Here is a 9740-nt window from a genome sequence, read left to right as displayed (position 1 = left end):
TGTTCTAGATCCTGGAGACAAAACAGGGAACAAGCAGACAAGAAGTGCCCTGATAGAGTGAGGCTCTAGTAAGTTCTCATCCCTCTCCCCTCGACTATTCTACCCTCCCACGCCTTTCACCCTCACCCCACCCCTCCAGCCACAAATGCTTTTCCTTCTTGTCCCCTCCTGAGAGGCTCAAGACTGATGCCCTACTTTCAGTTTGAGAATTAGGCTCCACCCACTATCCACTTGTAGGCTGAGGGCATGGATTTTCTGGATCCTTCCAGAAACTGGGGCCACTGGCCTGGCTCAGCCAAGGGGAAGAGGCTTGTGGTCTCCATCTGTGTGAGATGATGTTGCAATTTCATGTTTAGGAAACCGCTTCCAGTTGGGGGTGGGGACCGTTTTTTTGCCTTGGAGTGAGGAATCTGCCCAGGCAGGGGGTGTAGGCATCCAGGGAGCTTGGTTTTCTCATCTGTAAAAACAAGGATCATAATGGTGCCAGAGTTTGAGAGTGAGTTCATATGACGACTTAGAACAGTGCCTGAACCATAGGAAATGCCATGTAAAGCTTGGTATTGGCATCGTGGACTCCTCCAGGTGACGCAGAGTATTTCTAAAGAGCCACCTGCCGGCCTAGAGGTCACGCTGCTTTGTAGAGTACATACCTGTGCCTCACGATCTTGATGTGTCATTAGGTCCTCCAGGAAGCAAGTACTGTCATGGCGTCAGAAATGCAAGGAATCTTGGGGGAGTGATGCCAGTGAACGATAAAGGGAAGAGGGAACAGGGGTGGACAGTGAAAGCCTTCAGGCTGGAACTGACAGGAGATGGAGGAGGAAGGCATGGGTCAACAGAGAGCTTCAAACTGTGGCTCAGCACTGAGAAAGCCCATCCAGCCCTACAAGCAGATGAAGCGCAAAGGTTTCCCATATTGGCAAATCCACAGAAACAGAAAGTAGGTTGGTGGTTTGCCAGGGGATGGGGGAGGTGGGGTGTGATTGCTTAATCACTTCCTTTTGGGGAGATGAAAATGTTTTAGAACTAGATAGCGATGATGGTTGCACAACAGTATGACTGTACTACAGGCTACTAAATTATACACCTTCAAATGATTGAAATGGTATGTGTTATGTGAATTGACCTCAATTATTATTTTTTAAATGATCACCCTTAGAAGAGTCTCACATTGGGTGGAAATGGCCAGGCCATAACCACACCACCACCACCATGCTTAGTCATTGTTTGGGGGCTGTGGGAAACGACCATCCAAAAAAAAAAAAAAAAAATAGTTGCAGAAGGCTGTGGGTCAAACGCAGTCTTCCTAATCGATGTTCTTTCTTGAAAGAAATAGCCCCAGGGCAACCATACTTGGCCAGTGTGGCTCAGTTACTTAGTGGAGAAGCTGAGGTCTGTCTGATTATAAAATTTGGTTCTTTCTGACTGCAGCCATGCCACCTTGAACATGCCTGATCTCGTCTGATCTCGGAAGCTAAGCAGGATCAGGCCTGTTTAGTACTTGGATGGGAGACCACCTAGGAAGACCAAGTGCTGTAGCCGTCAAAAAAAAAAAACATTGGTTCTTTCCAATGTGCCATGCTTCCTCCTCAAATAGCCATCCATATATCCACCTGCCCAACCTCCCATCTACCCATCCATTCATCTGTGCATATGTTCTCGCTCTGATGCATTCATCTGACTAGTTTCCATCTACCCATTCACCCATCTGCCTATCTACCCAACCATCACTTGTTCAGATCTTCTAGCTCTCCAAAGCTCTAGCCATCCTTTCAGCTATCCACTCATCCACCCATGTTCCTTCATTGTGTAATCCATTCTATCAGTTCCCTCTTCCCATTTACCCTACAATCTATTTGTCTGTCAGTTCAACCTTCCATTTCCCCATTGATCCAATCCACATAATTGACCACCTGTGTTAGCTTCTTATAGCTGCTATGACAAATTCCCGCAAACCTTGTGACTGAAAAACAATGGAAATTTGTTCCCTTACAGTTCTGGCAACCCATATTTCAACATCGGTTGTGCTGTGCTGAAACCAAGATGGCGGCAGGGCCCTGCTCCCTCTGGTGGCTCTAAGAGAAGGTCCCTGCTGCCTCTTCCAGCTTCTGTTGGCTGCCAGCATTTCTTGGCTTGTGGCCACATCACTCCAGTCTGTCCTCATTCTCCTATGTGTCCAGTGTCCAGTTGCCTTCTACCTCTCTCTGCTAAGGTACAGGTGATGCCACTTAGGACTCACTGGGGTAATCTAGGATAAGTCCCCCTACCAAGTCCTTACCTTAATCACAACTTTGCCACATAAAGTCATAGTCATGTGTCCAGGGGTTGTAAAGCATCTCTTTGAGGGTTATTTTGTTCTGTCTACCATGTCACCCAACTGTACACACACACACACACACACAGAGGGGTGTGTGTGTGTGTGTGTCTCCATCCATACAAATTCTGGGAGCTAAAAATGCACAATTGAGCCCTCAAGAGGTTTCGATCTCGAGCAAGCAAACCTGTAAGGAGACAGTTACTACGGCTGGCATGGTTGAGATCAGTTACATTGACCAAATAAATAAATATATTGAGCTGGCTCTCTCTGCTACCCACCATCTCTGTGTTCCCCTCCACCACCTCCACATTGGGGAAGGAAAGGAAGATGGGAAGAGAATGGCCCAAACATTTTCATTCTCCTTAAATCTTCCATCCCACCACCACCCTTCTCACTCCCTATCCATGAACATGGTATATATACATATATATATGAATATATATATATTTATTTTTTTAAGGTCTGCGTTAAGATCTCTCAAGATTTTACAGGTTTTTCTTGAAGAGCTCTTGCCCATATTTTGATAGATTTATTCCTTGGTGCTGAATATTTATAAATGTTATTGTAATCCATATTTGTTCATATTTTTGTTTTAGAATTTTGTTGATGGTTGTACAGAAAGTGTTCATGTAATCGACCTGAGTCTGCTATCCTACATACAAGATTGAACTTTGGTTGATGTCTGGGGATTTGGTTGTCAAACGTTCCAAGTAGCTCACTGTGCCTGGATTGTTTGTGCAAACTATGTGATTTATGCTGAATTCCTGCCTTTCTTCCTGCAGTCTAGAATTTTGGTACGTGCTAGGCAGAGCATGACCTATGTGATAAGTTGCCAGTAAAAACTTAGGGCTCTGAGTCTCACTTGGGCAGAAACCATACACACATGTCGCTGCATTTTTGTCTCTAGGGAAAGAGTGAGTTCTGTGTGACCCTCATGGGAGAGAGAAAGCACAAGGAAACCTGCACATAGATTCCTTCGGTCTCTGCCTTATGATCCTACAGCACTGCAGTAAATCTTAGCCATGAATACAAGTCTGTGCTGAGTCCTATACATCTTCCTAGAGAATTTGCAAACATGCCTAACACAGAGATAAAAAGAAATACAATTGACATTCATATATTGATTTTTGTATCCAGCAATTTTGCTGAATTCTATCAATTCTGATATTTTATCGGGAGCTTCTTTGGGATTTTCTAGATACATAATCATATCTATGACTCATGATGGTTTTGTTTCTTTTAAATTTTTTATGCCTTGCATTTATTTTTCTTGCCTTACTGCAGTGGCTATGTCTTCAGTATGGCGCTGAAAGCAGTGGTAAGGGGGCATCCCTGTCTTGTTCAAGGTTTCAAAGGAAAAGCTTTCAATTTTTCACCATTAAATATGAATTTTTTTCTCAAATTTTTATTGTGGTAAAATACATATAACATAAATTTTGCCCCTTTAACCATTTTTAAGTGTAGAATGCAGTGACATTAAGCACATTCACATTATTGTGTAACCATCACCACCATACGCCTCCAGAACTTTTTCATCTTCCTAAACAGAAACTATGTGCCTGTTAAATAATAACTCCCCATTCCCCCTTCCTCTCAGCCCCTGGCAACCACCATTCTACTTTGTTTCTCTATGCATTTGACTATTCTAGGTACCTCATACATGTGGAATCATATAGTATTTGTCTTTTTGAGTCTGGATTATTTCACTGAGCATAATGTCTTCAAGGTCCATCTATATTGTAGTCTGTGTTAGAATTTCCTTTCCACATTTTGCTTATTCACTGTTAAGTTGATGGATATTTGGGTTAATCTGACCTTTGGGCTCTTGTAAACAATGCTGCAATGAACACTCATGTACAAGATTTTGTGTGGACATGTGTTTTCATTTCTCTTGGGAAGGGAATTGCTGGGTCATATTGAAATGTTTTCAGGGACTGCCAGATTGTTTTCCACAGTGCCTGCCCCGATTTACATCCCACCAGCAGTTCAGGAACATTCAATGTCTCAACATCCTCAACAGGGCTTGGATATTATGTCTTTTTGATTATAGCTATCTTAGTCGGTGTGAAGCAATATCTCATTGTGGTTTCGATTTTCATTTCCTTAATGACTGATGATATTGAGCATCTTTTCATGTGCTTGTTGGCTATTTATATATCTCCTTTGGAGAAATGTCTATGCTGATCCAATGGCCATGTTTTGATTGGGTTGTTTGTCTTTTTGTTACTAAGATATAAGTATTGTTTATATTTTTGGATTACCAGTCCTTTGATAAATATCAGATATATGCTTTGCAAAAATTTTCCCCATTCTTTAGTATGCAACTTTTTTTTTCCAATTCCAGTTGACATATAATATTATGTTAGTTTCAGTTGTACAGCACATATAATTTACGAAGTGATCCCCTTGATAAGTCTAGTCCCCACCTGGCACCATACATAGTTATTACAATATTATTGACTCTATTCCCTGTGCTGTATTTCACATCCCTGTCACTGTTTTCATAACTAGCAATTTGTACTTCTTAACCCTTCACCTTTTTTGCCTAGGCCCCCAAGGCTCCAGGATCAGACTTCTTTAGTTGTTGTTATTCATTCAATCATTCAGCAAATCTTTATCAAATTCCAAGGATGTGCCAGGCACTGCCCTTGATATTGGAGACTCAGCTGTGAACAAAACAAAGGTCCCTGCCCTACCAGAGTGCATGGTCTAGCTAGGGAGGACAGTGAACAAATAAACCAAGAGGTATATGACATCGGGCTGGGATACATACTGTGTGATGCCTGCCTTGTAGGCATGTGACCTGTGCAGTCGACAAGGGCCCCATACTTGTTTAATGCTCTGCTGTCACCATCTTGAAATTCTTAATAATTTTTGACCAAGGGGCTTTGAATTTCCATTTTGTTCTGGGACCCACAAATTATTATGTAGCCAGTCCTGGGGCCGCCACACAATAGCAGAGTAGGGGGATGGCTGGGGCAGTTGAGCTCTCCTCCTGCCCAGGGCTATCAGGGAAGGTCTTCCCCAAGGAGGTGACATTCCAGCAGAGAACTGAAGCTGGTGACAAGATGAGCCCTGCAGAGATCTGTGGGTGGGGCTTTCCCAGCAGAAATAACAACAGGAAAAGACCTTGAGATGAGGAAAGTTTGACTTCCAGCAAGGAGGCCTGTGGGACTGTATCAGAGGAGAGTAGTTAATGATAAGATCAGAGAAATAATAGTGGGCCCGCTGTAAGGACATCAGATTTTAATCTACTTTTGATTAACTCTAGCAGCCTAAAACAACAATAAATATATATGTCTCACTTGGGGCTTTTGGGTCAGAAATTTGGAAGTGGCTGAAACTGGGTGGTTCTGGCTTGGGGTAACCAATTGGGGCATAGTCTTCCAAAGGCTTGGCAGAGACAGGAGGATTGTGTCCAGGTTGGTTGGCTCACTCATATGACTGTCAAACTGTTAGCAGGAAATTTCAGGTCCTCTCTAGCTGTTAGCACAGGGGCCTCAGTTCCTTGACTCATGGACTACTCCTTGGGGTGGCTTCAATGGCTTCTCATTGCAGCTCTCAGTTCCCTCAGAGGAGTGATCCCAGAGAGAGCAAGGCAGATGCCACAGTGTCTTTGATGAACCAGCCTTGGACACACCCTCGTTTTTGCAATATCTTTTTGGTTGCACAGCTCAGCCCCATTCAGAGTGGAAGAAGCTACAGGAGGGTATGAATCCCAGGACAGGAGGTGGTGGCTGGGCATCATCTTGGAGGCTGGCTACTAAAGTGTAAATACAATGCAGCATTTTGAGTATCATGATGATGATGACAGATAGATAGATGAATGGACAGATGGATGGACAGACAGATAGACATGTGTATGTATGCATATGCATATATACATGTAGGTGTACGTATATCAATTAATATAGATTATATGTTTTATTCAATTATTGTATATACTTGGTTATTACACAAGTAATACATGAAAACAGAGAGACAACTCCCCCCAAAGCTGGATTTTTTTCCAGTTTTTTTGAGGTATGATTGACATGCAAAAATTGTATATATTGTACAATGTGGTGTTTTGATATATGTATACACTGTGAAATGATCACCACAATCCAGTTAATTAACACATCCATCACCTCACACAATTATCCTTTTTGTGCGTGTGGTGAGAACCCTGGAGATCTACTCTCTTAGTAAATTTCAAATACATATTATTATTAACTAATAATATGTCACTGTGCTGCACATTATACCCCCAGAACTTATTCATCTTGTGGCTGGAAGTTTGTGCCCTGTGACCAGCATCTCCCATGTCCCCCATTCCCAGCCCCTGGTCACCACCATTCCACTCCTTGTTTCTACAATTTCAAAGTATTTTTTAGATTCCACACATGAGTGGTATCATACAGTATTGGTCTTTCTCAGTCTGACTTATCTCACTTAGCATGATGTCCTCCAGGTTCCTCCACGTTGTTGCAAATGGCAGTATGTCCCCCCTCCTCGTAGCTGAATAATATTCCACTGTATATCTGCATCACATCTCCTTCATCTAGTCATCCACTGAGGGATACTTAGGTTGTTCCCATGTTTTAGCTACTGTGAATAATGCTGCAATATGGGAGTGCAGATATCTCTTTGTGATAGTGAGTTCATTTCCTTTGAGTATATATATCTGAAGTGGGATTGCTGGATCATATGGTTGTTCTAGTTTTAATTTTTTGAAGACACTGCATACTGTTTTCCACAGTGGCCACACCAATTTACATTCCCACCAACAGTGCTCAAAGATTCCCTTTTCTCGATATCTTCCCCCCCATCATTTAATTTATATATATATAGATATCCCTTTCCTCTCAAAATATGACCATCCTGAATTTACTGTTTTATAACAAGCTTTTCTTCTCAATAGTAAGCCACGCACCACCTTGAGAGTTACTGGGCCTACAGTGTCCCTGCAGCTTGTGAATGTGTGTGTGGTCTGAGGAAGCCTCCTGCAAAGGCGTCTGCTAAGGCATCCTTCTCAAACATTCCAGGGCATTCCAGTTACCGGACTGGGTGATTCTGATTTACGTCTGGGCTGTGGCCCGAGATTCTGCATTCCTACCCAGTACCTATGTGACCTGCTAGATGCTGCCGGTCCACAGACACACTTGAGGTAGCATCATCCTGAAATGATTTATTATTAAATCTCTGACCATGCTCTCTGAGTGCTGAGTCTTGGAATCTATATTTTCAATACATTCCCAAGGTGTTTCTTCAATTTCTCTCTCTCTCTTTGGTGGTAATGTTACATTTACCATTTTAACCATTTTAAAGTATACATGCACTCTCTAGCTCCAGAACTTCATTCGGAAGGGAAACCCTGTACCCATTATCCATCATTCCCCATTCTCGCCTCCCCCCCAGCCCCTGGCAATCACAAATCTGCTGTCTCTATGGATTTGCCTATTCTGGATATTTTTTAGAAATGGAATCATTTCGTATGTGACTTTTGGCTCCTTTTACTTAATGTGAACTCTTCTAGGCTCACCCGTGTTGTGGCATGTATCAGCACTTTACTCCTCTGAGGTGCCTTTGAAGCTTGAGAACCAGCTGGAGCCTGTATGGATGATGTCGCCCAGAGGTTGTGAGTCTGATGGCCAATCACATTCTATCTGTCAGCCTCTCTTTGCTCCTGTGTAAAAAGGGGGTAACAGCCCCTCCCTCGCAGGGCTGTTTGCAAAGTGACAGGCGTGTGCGAAGAGCTCGGTATCTGTTAGTTATTGTGATTGCACATGGTGGATATGCTGTAATTGATCCAAGCAATTATTACTGTTGGCATTCAGGCTTTTCCTATTTTTCTGTTTTTTAAACAATGCTAAGACACACATCTTTATATATAAATATTTTAACACTTCTCCAGTGATTTCTTTAGAATAAAAGCCTGGAAGTAGTTTTAGTGGGTCAAACATTCAGCTGTATGATGAAACATTTCTGACATGTAGAAAAAGAACAGATAGTGAATATAGTGAAGTTTCTTTTTCCCAGCTTAAAAAAATAGAAAGGGCAAGTAACAATGTCATTTTCCTGATCACATGCCTTCTGCCCGACCCCTGAGGGGTCACCACTAGTATCCCCCACCCTTGTCAGACCCCTATCACACACTTGCATATTTGTGCACATTTGCATGTATCCACACAGTCTTTGTTTTCTATGTTTTAAAACTTGCTGCATTCTACAACTAGAAGCATACGATGTAAGTTGTCTAGTTTGCTGTATGGAGTGGCTCGTGCAGCCTCTTTCACCGCTGTATAGCAGCATCCTGTCCCTCCTATGAATGCCACAATCCATGGATCCATTCTTCATGTGGTGGACGTTTAAGCCCGGTTCCAGTTTTTCGTCGTTACAGACACTGCTGTCGCGAGCATTCTTGTGCTTATCTTTTCGTTCACGTTTGTGAGAGCTTCTCTAGGATATACACCCATGAATGGAAGTTGTAATCTCAAGATTCAGTCATGCCAATAGGACTTTTCCAGACAGCTAAGCACCGTCCTTTCTGCTTGCAGGCTCCCTTTCTCTGGCGTCTTATCTGGGGGTGGCGGTAAAGTGTCTCAGAGCTGGGGGGCGGTCCCATCTGGGGAAGAAACAGTATGAATAGAGGGTAAGAGGCTGAAAGCGGGGATGGAGGACACCTGGGAGAGTGTTAAAGAGGACCCCTCAGAGCAGGAGCAGTGTGGTCCTTGTTTTACAGATGCAAGCCTGAGGCCCAGAGAGGCCCAGAGTCACCTCCTTCCCCAGCCCTCACAGAGGGATGTCACAGAGACACCACCTACTCCGGGCAAGATAAATAGCAGTCAAACAAAGACTGCCTGCACCAAGTGCGGAGTTTATTATTCTGGGCATAATATGACGAATTGCTAATTATGTTTGTTTCTAGGATTGGAGGGAGGGGTGATGCCTACTGGGGAGGGGGTGCCTCATGGAGGGTCCCATGAGTCAGGGCTTTCTCCAAGGCCCTTACTTCTCTTTTCGATCTGTTCACCCACAAATTGAGTCCTCCCAAAATTAAATGGGGTCTTTGGGAGAGAGAAGGTGACCCAAGAGGGCGAGTGAGAGCCCTTTGTACCTGGGCAAGGTTGTCAAAAAAGTTTTGTCGCCTAGGCAACCGCAGGCCTCCCATGGCGGGAGTTCGGGGGGGGTGGTGCGAGGAGGTGCGTGCGCACCTACCCCTCCCGCCCACTCCCGCTTTCGCCCTCGGGCTACTGAAGGTTTCACTGGAGAAAAGGAATACGGAGGTCGCGACTCCGTGGTGACAGGCGGAGACCTTCGCCAATGGAAAGATGAGCTACTCCAAGTCCAGCCAAACACACATAGGTTCTGGAGCCGGCAGAGCCCGCCCTCTTTCCACTTGGACCGGAATAACCCGACCCGAACCCAAGGTACCGCGCTT

At 43.9% G+C, this 9740-nt stretch overlaps 1 long non-coding RNA gene and 1 pseudogene across 1 annotated transcript; one reads left to right on the top strand and one right to left on the bottom strand.

Moving 5' to 3' along the window:
• The first annotated feature begins 1423 nt into the window (after positions 1–1423).
• LOC111731251 lies at positions 1424–1542 on the top strand (annotated as a pseudogene).
• A 5925-nt stretch (positions 1543–7467) lies between these two features.
• On the bottom strand, positions 7468–9723 carry LOC111731243. The gene is made up of 2 exons (XR_002777023.1): positions 9417–9723; positions 7468–8924 (listed from the first exon to the last, which is right to left on the bottom strand). It is a non-coding gene; the product is annotated as an uncharacterized LOC111731243 (long non-coding RNA).
• Between the last annotated feature and the right edge of the window lie 17 nt (positions 9724–9740).

The sequence above is a fragment of the Pteropus vampyrus genome, unplaced genomic scaffold, assembly GCF_000151845.1.
Source record: "Pteropus vampyrus isolate Shadow unplaced genomic scaffold, Pvam_2.0 Scaffold357, whole genome shotgun sequence".
NCBI lineage: Eukaryota > Metazoa > Chordata > Mammalia > Chiroptera > Pteropodidae > Pteropus > Pteropus vampyrus.
Note: the sequence above shows the minus strand (reverse complement) of the source record. Positions and strands in the feature narration are given on the sequence as shown.